Source organism: Aquarana catesbeiana, linkage group LG11, assembly GCF_042186555.1.
Source record: "Aquarana catesbeiana isolate 2022-GZ linkage group LG11, ASM4218655v1, whole genome shotgun sequence".
Taxonomy (NCBI): domain Eukaryota; kingdom Metazoa; phylum Chordata; class Amphibia; order Anura; family Ranidae; genus Aquarana; species Aquarana catesbeiana.
In genome coordinates this window covers 123,111,813-123,131,655 of record NC_133334.1, presented here as the reverse complement: position 1 = coordinate 123,131,655, position 19,843 = coordinate 123,111,813, and positions in this window count along the sequence as shown.

Genomic DNA, 19,843 nt, shown 5'->3' with positions numbered 1-19,843 from the left:
TTGTGGAGGTGAGCGGAACTATTTAAACCATTCCGGCAAGTCAATTAGTGGTAATTGCAGCTGGTCACAAAAGTTCTGGATATCTTCAGGCATCCTCAAATAGTATTGTTTGCCAAGGTACGTGTCATTTAGTGCAAAGGGAAAGCGCCAGCGATAGGGTATGCCGTTGTCTCTCAGTGCAGTAACCATAGGGCGCAGGGCTCGCCTGTTCTGAAGGGTTATGTGAGAGAGGTCTTGGTACAGGGCTATATTATGTTCAAAAAGAATTTGATCATTTTTCCTTGCTTTGTTCAATATCTCCTCTTTCAGCGGAAAACTCTGGAGACAACATACAATATCCCTTGGGGGAGCTGTATCAGCCAGTCTTGTGTGCCCTTACAAATTCAATGTCTGTCTCTTTAGGGCGTTCTAGTAGCTCATTAAACACCGCTTGCAGAGCTTGTTTAATCTGAGCAGGTTCCACCTTTTCAGGGATCCCCCTCACCATGATATTCCGTCATCTTCCCCTATTATCAAGATCCTCTAAATGTCTATTCATGAGGATTAAGTGTGTGACATGGGATGAGACAGTGGCAGACAGTTTATCTACAGCTCTATCTCTCTTGCCCTCTGCTCTCTCTGTGTGGGATAGCCATTCTAATAAAGCTAAAAAGTCTGCCCTTAGATCCGCTAGCTGATGAAAACATGCTTTTAATGTCAGCCGCTATTTTGGTCATCTCAGAATATCTCAGGGGGTGATCGCTATAGTCCGGCTCCCTTACCGTGTCCTCTGAGGCCGACAGGGAATCCTTACTGTGTTCTGCCTCGTGTCGCATGAGCGCCATCTTGGTGGCAGCATGGCCTCTGGTCTTGTGTGTCTGGGATCCAAATAACTTCGGGATACTTTGAGATCCGGGTGTGGAGAGTGATCGCTGTTGCCAAGGATAAGCAGGCAATTTGTCTCGCTTGCCCATCGCCTGATTTATGAAGCTGGAAGGGGATTTTTAAGCCACGGTTCAGCAGAGCTCAGCTAGTCCATTCCTGTTGAGCTCCAAGCGACGCCCCCTCTCACACATATTGTATATGTTTAAAATGGTTTTACATAGCACTCTTAGCCCACACCTCGGGAATGTCTACCCCCATCCTGGTGGGAGGAAAGACATGTTTCAGGAAAGCCTGCGAATATAGGACTATAAGTTAAATAAGAACTTTAAATAAATTTTAGGACGGACAAACCAACCCTTTTTAGAAAGGTGGGGGTGATCTTCAGGGGCTGATTTGGGGAGTAGAAAGCTTGTAAGAGAGGGCAGACAGGCAGATTCTGCAGCAGACACGAGACACCACGAGACATGGAAGGAAGCTGACACAGCTATTATCACACATCTACTTACATACACATCTGATTCAATCTTCATCTTAAGAATATTATACAATATTAATGAGACTTTGACATTGTTTTTGTAATATTTTGCTATTTTTATTATTAAATATATTTTTGCGTTTTTACACTAGAACTGAATGGGCTTTCTTGGAACTTTCCTCATCAATATGAATTATTGCAATATCGTTAATATTACCATAAAAATTACATTTATTTCTCTATGTAATTATGTTTTTTTCATTTTGGATAGAGTTTGGATTGTTTACCATCTGCATCCCATTGGGGGATTTCCCTTCACTTCCTGTCCCATAGGCAAAACAGGAATTGATATGGAAATCCCTCCAAAGTGACCAGATCCCTGGTTGTCATCAGGGTCACCAGAACTCACATACCCAGTGGAAGATTTACCCTCTATTCCTATTTTGTGGGTAACCCCTCAAAAAATTGGGATTTTCTATCACCTTCAGTATTAATGGCACATACGACAAATAAAGAGGATGAAACACCTAACAGGGCACAGGCAGCAATAAAAATCTTTTAAGTGTTCTAATCCCTCTCCACTCCATACAAAACTATGAAATAGTTTTGTCTTTAGTTATACTGTAAACAGAAATGATTCCAGGATAGAGCCCTGGGGTACCCCGCTCACAACTCCAGACAATTCAGAAAATATAGGTATATAACAAGTACAAAACTCACAAACCCAAAATTAAAATGATAAAAACAAATAAATATTAATTGAAAATAATCCTACTAGCATTATTTCCCCTCCAACTGACAACAAACATGGTACTTGCTGGATTTTTGTTATGTCGCAAAGCGTAATGCTTGGAAACACTGAGGCTTTTATAGCCTTTCCTAATATTGGCAATATGCTCATTTTATCACTTGCCAACCAGCCACTGTATATATACGGCGGCAGGTCGGCGTGATTGCACAAACAGCCATACCCGAACAGCAGTCCATGCATGTGACACTGTGGGTGCACTGCATGCTGCAGGAGCGTGGTCGCAGGTCCCACGGACTCGTTGTCCGCCGGTGACCCGCGATCGTGGTACACAGAGGACATCATGGAGATCTGCTGTTCCCAGTGATCAGGAACAGCGATCTCTGTGGCGTTCCAGTAAGCTCAGCCCCTACACAGTTAGAACACACCCAGGGAACACAGTTAACCCCTTGATCGCCCCCTAGTGTTAACCCCTTCCCTACCAATGTCATTTATACAATGATCAGTGCATTTTTTAGTACTGATCAATGTAATAACCTCACTGGTCCCCAAAAAGTGTCACTTAGTTTCAGATATGTCTGCCGAAATGTTGCAGTCCTGCTAAAAATCGCAGATTGCCATAATTAGCAGTAAAAACATTAAAAATAAAAGTCCATAAATCTTTCCCATAGTTTGTAGACGCGATAACTTTTGTGCAAACCAATCAATATATGTTTATTGTGATTTTGTTTTACCAAGAATATGTAGAAGAATATATATTGACCTAAACTGATTAATGCATTTTTTTATATATATATATATATATATATATATATATATATATATATATTTTTTTTTTTTTTTTTTTTTTTTTTTTGGCAATCTATTATGGCAGAAAGTAAAAAATTATTTATTTTTTTTCAAAATTATCAATCTTTTTTTGTTTACAGCGCAAAAAATAAAAACTGCATAAGTGATCAAATACCATCAAAAGAAAGCTCTATTTGTGGGAAAAAAAGGACATCAATATTGTTTAGGTACAACATCGCACGACCGTGCAATTGTCAGTTAAAGCGACGCAGTGTCATATCACAAAAAATGGCCTGGTCATTAAGGGGGTAAAACCTTCCAGGGCTGAAGGGGTTAAACAAGCCTGCAGTTCCTGTGTTGTGTGCCCCACATACTGTATTGCAAACCACATAGACACTGCAGCAAATAAACCATCTGGGTTGTAGCACAAGAGATATACAAGCATACCGTATATCATAGAATTTACCAGTCTGTGTGAATGTAAAGCTAGTCAACTTCCTTCTGTTAAAATAATTTATCTCTTTATCTTTGTTATATACCTACTGTATATCTGTTGTGCCAAGTATCTCTAGGCATAGTGTCAGCAGCTAAGATATGCATAGATTTACACACAGATATTTCATTTCTACTTTCAATTCAGAAAATATGCTAAAAACATAAGATAGAAGCACACATTGGAAGACCGCTCGATCTTGAATGTGCCAAATAGGCTTCAGCTCTGTCTCTAGAGAGGGGCATGACTTGGGAGGAGGCAGAGCTGAAGCCTCTTTGGCATATTCAGGATCAGGCTGTGTTCTGGAGTGCGTACCTATCTTTTTGTGTTCAGCTTGTCTGTCAGGTGAGGCAGGTCCTCTTGAAGCTGGAGGTATTTGAATCACCAGGTTGAGTAGTGATACACTTTTTTGTTTGATTGGGTCACATTCAGAAAATAGTTACAAAGATGAGTCGGTTGTAATTGAGCATATAGTTGTGCCACATCCAATGTTACAGAAAATGAAACAAAATCCCCTGGTGGTGGACTTTTAAGGCACAAAAAGTATAAAGGAAGAATTTTTCTAATATGAAAAAATGTAGTTAGTATGAAAAATACAAAACATGTATAAAAAGCACGTAACAATGTGTTATGCAGCGTACACACGGTTGGAATTTTCCTTGTCAAAAGAAGTTTATTGAGTATACAATGTTATAAAGATACATAAAGTAAGTTTACAAGGAACTATAAAGTAAGCTCATTGTTTTACAGTAGGGTTTCTATAGGTAAATATAATGAAATTTCAAATATTAAACATTGGGTTTACGTAAACCTAAATTAAAGATATATATCATTTCCTTAGTTACTTTTGTAGGTATTTAAATGATTTATACCTACTATACATATTGTTTACAAGTAGAGTGTATATAGTTTAAATAAATTCTGATAATGAGCTTTAATCGTAAGGTGGAGAAAAGGAAAGAAAAAGAAGAAAAAGGGTTGAAAGGTAGAGGTATGGTCCACAAGGTTGTCCCGCTCGTCAGTTTATTATTCTTTTTAGTTCTCTTTGAAGCCTTAGAATGGGTGTCTCTGTAAGTCATTTAATCTGTTACCATGGCAACAGGACAGAGTCATTGAAGTTTGACAGGAACTGTTGTTTTATCCAAGGATGCCAAAGTTTTTCAAATTTTGGAATTTGATTTTGATCGATGGCTACCATCTTAGCATGGGACATTGTATTATTCATTCTGTGAATTGTTTCTGCTAGTACCAATGTAGGAGATTTCCATGCCTTGGCCACTGTTTGTTTTGCAGCCGTTATTAGTTGGATCATAAGTTTGAATTGAGAGAGTGTTAACCATTCCGGTTTTAGATTAAGTAAAGTTAAATATGGATCTGGTTGTATTCTTTTTTAAAATATTTTAGATGCAATCACGGAGACTTCCTTCCAGAAGGTTTGGATTACTGGGCACGTCCACCATATGTGTAAATATGTGCCTATTTCTGGGCATCCTCGAAAACAAAGAGCTGAGGTATTAGGTGAATATTTTGCCACTCTAGCGGGTACAAGGTACCAGCGAGTTAGGACTTTATAATTTGTCTCCAGTGCTAAGATGTTGGGTGAAGATGACTTAGATGTGAGCCATATGTTAGACCAGTCCGTGTCTTCTAAAGTTCGTCCCAGGTCCTCCTCCCACCTCTGAACGTAAGAGGGTCTATTAAGATTTGCTACTCCATATAATTGATTATAAAGTGATGAAATTGTACCTTTAGCAAATGGATCTTTTGTACAGATTGATTCAAAAATGGATAATTGGGATAATGGTGTATCCCCCTTTAGGAATGGTGTATAGAAATTTTTGATTTGGAGATATCTAAATATCTCAGAGTTTGGTAGATCATATTTTTCTCTAAGCGATGGGAATGAAAGGAATGATTTAGATGCTATGAAGTCATTTAGTGTCTGAATGCCTGATGTTGTCCAAGCTTTAAAAGAATTTGGGTAGATCCATGCCGGATAAAAGGCCGGATTTCTGATAAAAGAAAGGAGAGGATTGTGTGGAGATTGTAACTGATATTTGGTTTTTAGTTTATCCCAGAGAGATAAGAAGTGTTTAGTTATGGGATTATGAATTTTAAAGCGGTCTTTAGGATCAAGCCATAATAAATTTGATATTAATAGTGGGTCATTTTCTGAAGCCTCTATAAATACCCATAATGGGATTTCCTGTTTTGCATGGTATTTGGACAGACTGGCCAAATGTGCTGCTCTGTAGTAGTTAGTAAAATTAGGGTATCCCAGGCCTCCTTTATTTTTGGGAAGATGTAGTGTGTGTATAGGTATACGTGGTTTAGAAGAGCCCCATATAAACGAAGTTGCTCTTTTTTGTACTATTCTCAAAAAATAGGAAGGAATTGGAATAGGGAGGACTCTGAATAGATAAAGCAATTTGGGTAGAATAGTCATTTTGATTGCATTAATCTTCCCTATCCAGGATAAAGGAAGTTGCGACCATTGTTTTATTAGATTTGTGATCTGTCTTAATACAGGAGGATAATTGTTTGAGAATAAGTCAGAATGAGATGCTGTTAAATGAATTCCAAGATATGGGATTGATTTTTCTGCCCATGTGAATGGGAGTGCAGCCCTAGCCGGGATCAATTCCATGTTTGTGAGTGAAATATTAAGCATTAGGCATTTCTTAGGATTAATCATAAGGCCGGATAGGGCTGCAAATCCATCAAGAGCTGGTATTAAGTTAGGACCAGAGACCTGTGGTGATGATAGAAAAAGTAATATATCGTCTGCAAATATACATAATTTGTGTGTAATACCTCCTACTTCAATGCCAGTTATAGTTTGGTTTGTTCTGATGTATTGGGCCATGGGTTCGAGTATAAGGGCAAATAATAAGGGAGATAATGGGCAACCCTGTCGGGTACCTCTTTCGATATTAAAGGCTTCAGATTTGTATCCAGCATATTTTATATAGGCTTTGGGTTTATTATAAAATGCTTTGATCCATGTTAAAAAGTGGGGTCCAAAACCCCATTTTTGTAATGAATATTGCATATATTGCCAGGATACTGTGTCAAATGCCCTCTTAATATCGAGAGATAGAAAACATAAAGGGATTTTCCGTTTTTTAGCAATATGTGCCAATAACACTGCCCTGCGTATATTATCGCCTGCCTGTCTATTTGGCATGAAGCCTACTTGATCTCTATGTATTAATTTTCCTATAATGCTATTAAGGCATTTTGCTATTATTTTTGCTAATAATTTAATATCGAGGTTTAACAGAGAGATAGGCCGATAATTCACACAGGAAGTATCATCAGAAAGGGGTTTTGGGATCATACAAACAATTGCCATTAGTGTTTCTTGCCGAAAAGAATGTCCATCTAGAAGTTTGTTAAACGTTTCAGTGAGAATGGGAGAGAGTATTTCTGAGAATGTTTTATAGTATAAAGCCGAGTAGCCGTCTGGGCCTGGTCTTTTGTTAAGTTTTAGGTCTTTTATGGCGTTTGCAACTTCATCTATAGTTATAGGCTCATCCAAACTGCTTTTTTGATTCTGAGATAACTCAGGTAAGGTTATTTTTGAGAAGAAGGATTCAGCCTCTGTAGGATTAAATTCATTGTTTGTCTTATATAAAAGAAAAAAGGATTGTTGCCTGGATCAACCAATGAATTAATTAAATAAATGGTTGTTTTCATGGGTAAGTATCAGACAATCATGTAGGCAAAAGTCTACATGCAGTTCCCGATGCCCTATATATCATATAGCAAAAAACAAAAGAGAAAGAGTTCTCTTAAAGAGGGTCAGCAAGGAACACTAGAGTTGATACAAAACCAGCTTTATTAATTTCCTAATAATATACCAAATTTAAATACAAAAGAAAGTGAAGAAAACAGCAGTTTAGACTGACGGTTACCACAAATCAATTAAAATGGGACAACGTTGTCACAAGGGGTAATTAAAAACATATGGGAGCCGCGGCTTCACATCCACTCATACACAACATGCACATCTCTAAATTGTTGATAGAGTATAGTGAGCTAAAGAATATAATTAGTAATACTGCCCTATTAAAGTGACAATTATATGTGACAGTTGGCAAAAAAATTATTTAGCAAAGTCCTGTATATTAGGGGCGAATCATATATCAATAGCAGAGATGTGGGTGGATGGACGGTCTGGCTATAAATAAAGTATATTGTGGTTCAACATAAATGAATCGATCTCATGAGGAGTTTAGCGATGCCCAGATATTGCACAAACATTGTATGTATAGCAGCTGTTAGATAGCAAATCAGATCATGTCCCGGTTCCAGCAGGTAGGTATAAACTATGTAGTTCAGACAGCAGGGTATATGTCCATGGAGACAAGTGTAGGAGGTGCAAACAATACTGACATACGTTTTAAAAGATGCTGAATGAAATGGAAGGATCTCACCAGCCTCAGTGGCTCCGTCGCCAGGTTTGCAGTAAGTCCTCAATCCTCAGTTCCTAGGTCTCTACATGGATCGGTGCCGCTGTAATAAGCAAATAGATGCCAAGATGAAGGAACCGTTTGTATATTGGTGAAGCTGCCATGAAGCGGGTGTTTCAGTATAGAGAGATGTTAAATGGAGGAGACAGGCATCAGCTGTTGAGTTGTGCAGGAATAGGCCGGATCGAATAATACAGGTCGAATTGCCAGATCGAGTTGCCAGGTCGAATAGCGCGCGGCTCCCAGTGACGTGCTGACGTCACACCGCTGACGCGTTTCACCAGCCAATGGACGCTGGTTTCCTCAGAGCCTCTTGTCTTATATAAAGTTGCGAGATGTGAGTGAGATTTATGGACTATTTTAACTGGATTACAAGTGTAAACATTTTTTGATAATTTCAAACGTATTGGTTTGAAAGATTTGTTAGTTGAATTTAATGCCCGAGCCAAATATGTACCTGGTTTGTTTGTATTCATGTAGAAATTGTGTTTGGAGTGTTTGAGGGGTTTATCAACTGACTGAGTGAGAAATAGATTGTATTCCAATCTAGATTTTTCCAGATGAGATTTTGTACTCTGAGATGGATTATCTTGAAATGATATGTAGGCTGCATTAAAATTGAGTTCTAGTTTTTTTGCTAGATTTTTGCGTTCCCGTTTAAATAGTGCCATTTGTCTTTGTATTGTACCACGCAAGACAGGCTTATGAGCTTCCCACAGTGTTATTGGGGAGATGTCTGTTGTATTATTAATTGATATGTATTCCTTTAAAGCTTGTTCAATGGCCATCTGATGTAGTGGGTGTTTGAGCATTATGTCCGGTAAGTACCACGTTGGGTCATGCGCTTTTGGTATGGCTGAGGCTATAGTAGTGTATACTGCATTATGGTCAGACCACGGAATCGGAATTATATCTGATGCAATAATTTCTGGTATCATTCCTATTGTTAGAAAAATATGATCTATTCTGGTGAACATTTGATGAGGGTGCGAGAAATAAGTGAATTTCTTTTTCATTGGGTTACTTTCTCTCCACGAATCTACCAGATTGTATTTGGAAAGAAGTTGAGAAAAAGGTAATCTAGAGGTTATTTTGGATGGTGTAAAAGGTGATTTATCTAGAAATGGGAGGAGGACCTGGTTCGAATCCCCGCACATTATCACTGTTCCTATTTTGTGTGTATTAATCACTTGTAATATAGGTGAGAGGAATGGTGTAGGTTGTTAGGAGCGTAGTAGGAAATCACCGTGATTGCTGTATCCATTATATAACCCATGAGTATCAAGTATCTACCTTCTGGGTCTTTAATTTCTGATGATAAGGTGAATGGTGTGGATCGGTGAAATGCAATTAGAGTTCCCCTTTGCTTGGTACAGGCAGAAGCCGTGTAAATTTGTTGATAAAAAGGAGAAATATATTTTGGAGTAGAATCTTTGGTGAAGTGTGTTTCTTGGAGGCATACTATGTGAGCCTTCTTGTTATGAAAAGTACGGAAGGCTTTGGTCCTTTTTTGAGGGACATTTATTCCCTGAACATTCAGGGAAAGTATATTCAGTGGTGCCTTGGCAATAGATCAAATAGTTTTGACTTACTTTTTGTTATGCAGAGCTGACTGCGCAGATCAACCTGTGTGGACTGAAGAGATGAAAAGATAGAAAAGAAACCAGTGAATTCTGGAGTAAAGAGTAAACAAAAAACATATGAGATTAGATGATACATTGTATAAATTATTTTTTGCAAGTAATCACAATTTACCCGTGAAAGAGAATAAATATCTCTCTCAGGGGAATAAGTGCCTTCGTCACACTCCCACATAATATGGTTGGGAGAATGAGGAGGGCTAATGGGGGTACACTGATCTTCCGCTTACAGGAGAGAAGTGCTATGTCAAAAGACATCAAAATGATGTTTCATTAATTGGAGTGCAGAATATAGTTTTTGTTGAAATTATTTATTCCAGGGTGGTTGTATATGGTTAGTCTTGCCCTAGGCTAAATAATTCAGTTAGAAAGGTACTGTTAATAACTTTGGTATTGATGAAGATAGTTTGAATTATTTTGGGATTTTAACCCTTTTAGAGTAAACAATTACATATTTTATTCATATGCAACTGTTTAGATATGTTAACTCATAAAATTGAGGTTATATTGCTTCAGATTAGAATAAACAAAAACATAATTCTAGGAAGTAGTTAGGTAATAATATATTTGTTTTAAGAAAAGAAAGAAAAAGCTTCCATTACTTCTGGATTATTGAACATATTTGTCCTAAAAAGTAATAAATCTATTGTTATTACCTGATAATATATAACTGAACAAGAATTTCCTTATTTCACTTATATATTCTAAGGCTATATGAATCAGAAGTAATAAGAAATATAACTGGAATGTAACATGATCCCACACAGTGTGTGACTATCAGAATGCAGTTACATTCAGTTATAAATATAGGTTTATTATAGAGAACCATCTCTTAGTATAATAAATGAAGAGATATCAGGAATTAGGATGTCAGTCCATTGAATCTTCTTGGTCCATGGATAATGTGGCATAACGGCCTCTTTTGTGAGAATGATGATTCCCATTTTGTTCTGAAATTTTCTGGGTGCTGCCTGAAGGTGAAGATGATGCCATTCTTCTGCGTGTGGGTTCTGTCAGATTTAATTTTAAAAGGGTTTGTTGTAGTTCATCTGCTGATCTGCTTCTGTAAATTGTACCTTGGTAGTTAAATCTGACTGAAAAGGGGAAACCCCATTGATACATAATGTTGTGGCGTTGCAGTTCCATTAGTTGGGGTTTCATGGATCGTCTTTTAGTAATAGTAAGTTGGGATAGGTCAGCAAAAATTTGATAATTGTGTCCTTGAAAATTAAGTTCCTTTTTTTCTCTTGCAGCAATTAGTATTTGTTCTTTCGTTCTGTAATAATGAAATTTTGTGATTATATCACGTGGGGGTCCATCTTTCTTTTTGGCTGTGAGGGCTCTGTGTACTCTGTCCAGTTCTAAACGTTCAATAGGGATATCTGGCTTTAGTTCTTGTAATAGAGCAGTAATAGTAGATTGCAGGTCTGTCACAGTTTCAGGTATTCCCCTTATGCGCAAGTTTGAACGTCTGGCTCTATTTTCGTAATCTTCGAGCTTAGTTTGAAGTATTAAATTCTCTTTTTTTAATTGTTCCAATTCTGTTATATTTTCTTGGGTTGTAATTTCAATTTCATCCATTTTTATTTCTAGGGCTGCGGTGCGGTTTCCCAGCTCTCTTATTTCTTTGGTTAGGCTTTTTGTTATTTGGTCTGAGGTTTGTTTTAAAGCCTTATGAAGCATCTTTTCAAATTGTAATAATATTACTGGGGATACTGAGGAGGCTTGTGGAGAAGTTTGTGAGAGGATTTGTTCTGTATCTGACTCAAATGGAGAGTCTTGCTGTGACATTTTCTGTCTGTGAGAGCGCCCTGATGCTGTATCTTGTGAGGTGACTGGAGCTGCTTCAGCTGCAGTGAGTGCCTGTGAGCTCTTTGTGAGGTGATTTTTATTTCTGCCACAGTTTCCACCCAGTACCATATTTCCTGCCCAAACTTTCACAGTTTGTTCCCAGGGGCAAAAAGGTTCAAATGGATACCTTTTGAGCCTGCAGGCTCCGCTTTGTCCTTCTCTTCTCTCCTCAGTGGTGTGGAGCTCTAACAATGCATGTCTGCTCCGCTAGGCTCCGCCTCCTGCCCCCCACGGTCGGAATTTTCAACCGGACTTGTCCGACAGACACCGACGGACCAGGTCCGACGGACAATCCGATCCTGTGTGGGCTTCATGGGACCTTCAGCGGACTTTTCCAGTCAAAAATCTGATGGACTTTAGATTTGGAACATGCTTCAAATCTTTACGTGGTAACTCCGCTGGACCCAGAAATCCGCTCGTCTGTATGCTAGTCCGGCAGACAAAAACCGATGCTAGGGCAGCTATTGGCTACTGGCTATCAACTTCCTTATTTTAGTCCGGTGTACGTCATCACATATGAATCCGTCAAACTTTGGTGTGATCGTGCGTAGGCAAGCCCGTTTGTTAAAAAGTCAGTCGGAAGTCCGTCAAAAGTCCGTCGAAAGTCCGCCGGAAAGTCCGGTCAAAAAGTCTGCCAGTGTGTACACGGCATTAGAATGAATTTTACAGTGTTGTCATCAAAAACATAATACAAATAATAAGCTAATGTTTCTTGCAGCCAACGCGTTTTGGAGTGAATATGTAGTTCTCCTTCTTCAGGGGTATGACTTGAGCAAGAAAATGTAGTATTATATAATGGGATGACAACTTGTAACGTACCTAGGATGTGAGCCTGACGTGTGGAGGGAGACCTCCCGTACCACCCTGGCTCGGAGACCACTGGAGTGGGAACGGTGGCGTTAAGAGCACAGTGAGGTAAAGGTGCCTGAGTCCTTACTGCTTGCAGTGGTCTCCTCGTGTGGAAGCTGGAGTGGTGGTTGCAGGTCAGCAGATGCAGGCTAGTAGGATAGTGGATGCAGGTTAGCAGGTGCAGGTTGCAGAGCAGCGGATGCAGGTCAGCAAATGCAGGTTTGCAGAGCAGCAGATACAGGTCAGCAGATGCAGGTTGGCAGAGCAGCAGATGCAGGTCAGCAGATGCAGGTTTACAGAGCAGCAGATGCAGGTCAGCAGATGCAGGTTTACAGAGCAGCAGATGCAGGTCAGCAGATGCAGGTTTGCAGAGCAGCGCATGCAGGTCAGCGGATGCAGGTTTGCAGAGCAGCGGATGCAGGTTTGCAGAGCAGCGCATGCAGGTCAGCAGGCAGAAGCAGAGTCAGACTAGCTGGGTCATACACATCAGGGAACACAGCAGAAACGGCAGGCAGAGAATAGTCAGAGTCCAGGCTGGGTCCTGGCAACAGGCAATCAGACAGGTAACAGAGCAGGGTCAGACGAGCTGAGGTCAGGATTGGAGACATAAGCAGGGTCAGGAAGCCGGGTCAACACAGGAACAGAGTACTGGTACAAATCAAGATCACAGGAAACAGAAGCAGATCAAATCGCAAGGGGCAGCACAATTGAGCATCTTTTATGGACTATTGGGTGCCAAAGTGCGTCTAACGTGCGCGCATGCGCACATTCGTGTGCGAAGTCCGTGATTCGCGCATGCGCATAGGTGCACGCCTTCTGGAACGGGCAGTACATCCCTGACAGTGCCCCCCCTTAAGGGCAACCTCCGGGTGCCCAAGAGAACTCTTTTCTGGGGGTGACTGCGGAAAAAAGCCCAAATTAATTCTTGAGCATGAATGTTCCATTGGGGTTCCCAAGAATTCTCTTCCAGACCGTAACCCTTCCATTTGATCAAGAATTGTAGCTGGTTCCTTCTTCTTCGGCAGTCTAAGACGGCCTCCACTTCGAACTCCTCATCTCCGTCAATGATTACAGGTTCGGGTGGTCTCGATCCTCTGTCTGGGAAGGGATCAGGCACTGTAGGTTTTAATAGTGAAACATGAAATACCGGGTGGATTTTCAAGGACCCCGGTAAGGCAAGTTTGTAGGAAACGTCATTTAATTTCCGTTTTACTGGGAAGGGACCAATGAATTTAGGTGATGGGAGATCAAAAATATGTGGCGCTAGTCTATGTATAGCAATTAATGAGAGAAATGAATGCTTCCTTGCTGCTCAATACTAAGAAAATTTTCAATAGACAATAATCACTTCACCCTTTAGGGGGCAGTGAAATCAACGAGCTATAGGGTACTGGTGGATACAACAAAATATACTAAGTAACATCCAATAAATCAAGTATTCTTCAAAATGAGTGAAAACTGTGACTTAGTGCTACCAAAACACATTTAAACAATGTGAAAAAATGATATATAATACCTCAAAATGTGTCATCCATATTATAAAATAATCTTCAACTCAATATATGATGAAAACAATACTAAAATGTAAAATGCAACACTATATCACATAATGAATAGCAAAGTGATCAAGTGCAAAAAACATGTGACATGAATACGCCCACGTGCATAATGATCCGACTCGGGAGTAAGTTCCCAGAGTCCAACTCCTCCCCCAAAGCAAACAAACAAATAATTTTTTTAAAAGTAAAAATAACAATAGAAATGAAAATAATGAAAATGGTGACAATAAATGGTGATCAAAGTCCACAATAATGATGCTTCATGCAATGTGATTCAAAGTGTCCTTATAAATGGTTGATATCAGCATGCCCTTAGCGTGACTCTGTGCTGGATTCATATACTTGGAAGAACTGGTGCAGCACACAGGTGTTTCCCCAAGCCTCTCACCTCTAGCAGCGGCCCCCAGTGGGCCAAGTCAGGCCAGTGGTTAGTAATCCTCTGTGTGTGATAATGCTCCAGCAGCCGTCCCCCTCTTCCTACAGGTGTATCTGGGTCAAATTCTTTAGCAAGTCACCAGTGCTCCCACCGGCCCCAGAATGACAATGAAGAAGGAGATGCTCCCATAGTAAAGTACTTCCAAAACACGTTTATTAAAAAAGTAGTAACTTACATTACAATCAGGAGATGTCAGCGGAATGACAGTAAAAACACTCAGGCTTCCGGGTACGGCCGTCCCCGGGAAGCGTCGGCACCTGGCTCCTCCTACCCTGACGCGTTGCGTCACACCCACGTGACTTTATCAATGAATCTAATGAATTTAGGTGCCAATTTCCTTGCGGGGCAAGCCATCTTAAGATTGATGGTGGATAACCATACTTGATCGCACTGTTGCAGATATAATTCCCCTCTCCTCTTCCTGTCAAACATCCTCTTATTGGTTGCTTGTGCCTTGGTCATGGCTTCCTGCAATATCTTGCTATTACGAGTCAGGAAATCGACGGTACTCTGGACCGCCGGAACTGTTGAATCCGGGATAAGATCAGGTAGAAAGGTTGGATGGAACCCGTAATTGGCAAAGAATGGAGACTGACCTGTAGCCGAATGATTGGCATTATTAAAGGCAAATTCTGCCAGGGGTAGTAAAGATACCCAGTCATCTTGAATGAAGGAAGTGAAGCTTCGGAAATATTGCTCGAGCGTTTAATTCGTTCTTTCAGTTTGCCCATTGGTCTGAGAGTGATAGGACGAAGGACATGGACAGTTCAATCTTCAGAGCCCTGCACAAAGCCCTCCAGAAGCGAGAGGTGAACTGCACCCCTCTGTCCGAAACAATGTCCACAGGAACCCCATGTAGCCTTACTATCTCTTTAATGAAGACCTGGGCAGTTTCCATGGCAGAGGGTGTACTCTTTAGTGGAACAAAGTGGGCCATCTTGGATAAACGGTCAACCACGACAAAAATGGCTGAGTAACCTTCTGATGGGGGAAGTTCCACTACGAAATCCATGGCAATCCTTTTCCAAGGACGGTCAGGGACTGATAAGGGTCTGAGCAAACCCCAGGCCTTGCCTCTAGTGGTCTTGCTACGGATACAGGTAGCACAAGAGCTTATATATTGCCTGCAGTTCTTCTCAAGATCCGGCCACCAAAACGTACGTTGGACTAGTTCCAGAGTCTTATGCATCCCGAAATGGCCTGCCAGGGGATGATCATGACACAAATTCAGCACTGTGACTCGGACTTCCTTAGGCACAAAGATCTTGTTATTTCTCCACAGTAGTCCATCCTTAGGTAGCAGAGTAACTCCAGGAGGGCCAGACACACCTGCAGAGGCTTGTTTCAAGCCGGACATGAGATCAGTTTGCAAAAGTAAAAAGTTACCTTCCGATAGAATGGTGTCTGGGGCTGGTTCTTCCTTCGGGTCATCAGACATGTGGGAAAGAGCGTCCAGTTTGGTGTTCTTGGAGCCGGGCCGGTAGGTTATGTGAAATGAAAACCTAGAGAAAAATAATGCCCATCGTGCCTGGTGGGGCCTCAGATGTTTGGCAGCTCTCAGATACTAAGTTCTTGTGATCTGTATAAATGAGTATAGGGTGCGCTGCTCCTTTCAACAAATACCTCCACTCCTCAAGGGCAGAATTAATGGCCAGTAGCTCCCTGTCCCCAACGTCATAGTTTTTCTCAGATGGGGTGAGCTTCCGGGAGAAGAAGGCTATGGGGTGCATCAAGTCCTTGAGACCCTGGCGTTGTGAGATGACAGCTCCAACCGCTGTCTCTGAGGCATCTACCTCTAGCAGATAAGGAAGTGCAGGATCAGGATGACTTAGAATTGGAGCCGACGTGAAAAATCCTTTTTAGTTCGTGAAGGCAGCCTGTGCCTCGGGAGTCCAATGAAACCGGGCATTTTGCTTGGTCAGCTGTGTAATTGGGGAAATAATAGCAGAGAAGCCTTTGATGAATCTCCGATAAAAGTTTGCCAAGCCAACAAAGCGCTGCACCCCTTTCTTGTCTGAAGGTTCAGGCCAATCCAGAATTGCTGAAACTTTCTGAGGGTCCATCTTGAATCCCTCTGTTGGGATCACGAGGCCAAGGAACTGGATACTCTGTCGCTCAAACTCGCATTTTTCTGGTTTTGCGTATAGTCCATGTTGACGAAGGCGACAGAGTACATTCTTGACATGTTCTCGATGCTGCTCAAGAGAAGAAGAAAAAAATCAAAATATTGTCTAGATAGACAACTACATAAATATCCAGACAGTCTCTGAAAACATCATTAATCAGGTGCTGAAATGTGGCAGGGGCGTTACATAGCCCAAAAGGCATTACTAAGTATTCGTAATGGCCGAACCTAGTACGAAAAGCAGTCTTCCATTCATCCCCTGCACAGATGCGGACCAAGTTGTAAGCCCCCCGCAGGTCTAATTTGGTAAACACAGAGGAAGTTCTAAGTCTTTGTAAGAGTTCAGGTACCATGGGCAAAGGGTATCGGTTCTTAACCGTGATCTTATTCAACTCCCGATAGTCCACACAGGGCCGGAGAGAGTGGTCCTTCTTTTCTACAAAAAAAGATTCCTGCTCCTGCTGGAGAGGTGGAAGGGTGGATGAATCCCCTCTTAAGATTCTCATCAACGTATTCCTTCAGTACCCCTAGTTCCCGTTCAGAAGATGCGTCCGAAAGGGATCTCAGCACTGGGAAGAAGCTCGATTGGACAATCGTATGGACGATGCGGTGGAAGAACTTCGGCCCCACGTTCACTGAAAACATCCAGGAACTCATGGTATTGTTTGGGCACAGAAGAGCATATCTCTGGATCTGGTTCCAGGCATAGCAAGGGACCAGAGGTGCTGGGACATGATGGCACGCAATGGTGCAGGCAGTAAAGTGACTGGAACTTAACACTTCCGGTTCCCCAATCGATCTGTGGATTGTGTGCCTGAAGCCAGGGTAGGCTCAGAATGACTGGAAACAAATGAGATGAAATAGCATCCAAGCTTAATAGTTCTTTATGATCCATAGAGTTGATTACAGGCAAAGGAGGGGTTTCCTGGGTCACTACTCCAGACTTGATGCGGGACCCGTCTGACAGGAAGATGGAAAGTCCCTGGGCCTTGGGTTGGAGAGGGATGCGTTGTTGAGCTGCAAAGTCGATAAAACAACTGCATGCCCCTGAGCCGATTATCGCAGTCACTGGTATTGTTCTTCCCGGTAATTGGAACGAGATGGGTAGGGCCAGGTGAGTGGCACTGGTAGAGGGTGATGTGTGGTTGGGAGAAGAGGTTGCCAGGACCTTGCGCAGCTTAACGGGACAAGAGGAGACATAGTGACCAGTTTCTCCACAATACAGGCATAGGTAGTTCTGCTGCCAATGAAGTCATTCTTGGGCAGACAGGGAATGTTTCATCAGTCCAAGCTGTTTGGGTTTGACAGGAGCAGAAGTCTGGTTAAGAGATGCATTCTTGACTGGAACTAGACTGGTGCAGATGGGATGCACGAAAGCTGGCATCCGGGGTAGCATCCAAGCTGGGCGGAACTGCTGAGTGGATTTTTCTGCTCTGCGTTCCCGGAGTCGTCGGTCTGGATGGATAATGTAATTAAAGTCTCTAGAGCATCAGGAATACCAACCCGGGCTAACTCGTCCTTCAAACTCTCAGACAGACCGAGATGGAACTGGTGTCGGAGGGCGGCCTCATTCCACTGGGTATCTGCGCTCCAGCGTCTGAAATTGGTTACATAGTCCTTGACCGCTTGGCGGCCTTGCTGGAGCGCTTGGAGGGCAGCCTCGGCGGTGGAAGTCCGCTGGGGGTCGTCATAAAGTCGGGCCATGGCATCAAGGAAGGATGACAGAGAGTCCAGAGCCATATGGTGGACTTCAAGTAGGCTATGGGCTCAGGCCTGGGGCTCCCCCTGCAGCAAGGTGATAACAAAGCCTACTTTGGTAATTTCAGATGAGAAAGTCTGAGGTAGCAATGAGAAATATAGTTTGCATGCGTTGCAAAATGCCCGGAATTTGTTTTGATTCCCAGAGAACCTCTCAGGGACAGGCACCCTAGGCTAAGAAGGTGGGTCTGCCAAGATGGTCAGATCTTGTGTCCGCTTTTCCATTCGGACGAGGCTGTCTTGCAGGGTCTCCATGACCTGAGTGAGAGCTGTGAGAGTTTGACAGACAAAGTCCATAGGTGAGGTCCCTCCTGCAGGCTCAGACATGGCGGTTTGATACTGTAATGTACCTGGGATGTGAGCCTGACGTGTGGAGGGATACCTCCCGTACCACCCTGGCTCGGAGACCACTGGAGTGGGAACAGTGGCGGTAAGAGCACAGTGAGGTAAAGGTGAATGAGTCCTTACTGCTTGCAATGGTCTCTTCGCGTGGAAGCTGGAGTGGTGGTTGCAGGTCAGCAGATGCAGGCTAGTAGGATAGTGGATGCAGGTTAGCAGGTGCAGGTTGCAGAGCAGCGGATGCAGGTCAGCAGAGCAGCAGATGCAGGTCAGCAGATACAGGTTTGCAGAGCAGCGGATGCAGGTCAGCAGATGCAGGTTTGCAGAGCAGAAGATGCAGGTTTGCAGAGCAGTGGATGCAGGTCAGCAGGCAGAAGCTGAGTCAGACTAGCTGGGTCATACACATTAGGGAACACAGCAGAAATGGCAGGCAGAGAATAGTCAGATTCCAGGCTGGGTCTTGGCAACAGGCAATCAGACAGGTAACAGAGCAGGGTTAAACGAGCCTAGGTCAGGATTGGAGACATAAGCAGGGTCAGGAAGCCGGGTCAACACAGGAACAGAGTACTGGTACAAATCAAGATCACAGGAAACAGAAGCAGATCAAACCGCAAGGGACAGCACCATTGAGCATCTTTTATGGACTATTGGGCGCCAAAGCGTGTCTAACGTGCGCGCATTCGTGTGCGAAGTCCGTGATTCGTGCATGCGCATAGGCACACGCCTTCTGGAACGGGCAGTACGTCCCTGACACAACTGTTGCAGATTAAAAACATAAGAGTGCACAGAAAGTTGCTTCCAAATTGCTTGAGCCAGAGATTTCAATACAAAAGGCATGCCTCAAAAACAAGGAGGTGCCTGGCCCCAAAACGCTGATCCAGCTCCCCCACACACACACAGCACCAACCCAAGAGGGAAAAGCCAGAGGACCCACTGAGGCCAAAAAATGAAGCACCCTGCAAATAGTGCGTGAAAATTGCTTGACTGCACAGTGGGGTATTTTATATTGTAGAAAGACCACAGTCACCACGACTGATTAAACTTGTGACTGCTCGCTCCAGCATCCAGCCCAAGTCTTCACGCATCATTTGCAGGCTCCTTCCTTTGAGATGAGAGTGGTAAAATAGGTCTGCTTGGCAGAGAGGAGGCTGGAATTGTATTTTTGGAGGGCAGATTTATATTGGTGTAAATCTCTTTGAGACTTGGTCTTACCCCACAGGCGCTAATGAGCACGACTACGTTTTTTCAGACTTCTAGTATCATTTATTTGCTAAGGTTGAAAGGTCAGGGCTTGATTCTGTGTGTAGTGAGGGGGGCCAGTGAGTCCAGTGAGGCTAGAAGTGAAGCGATGTAGACAGAAGTGGCTAGGTTGGTGCAGGATAGGGGTGAGATTTTGTCATAGAGGTTGTTGATAGCAGAGTAGAGAACAGAAGGGTAACTTT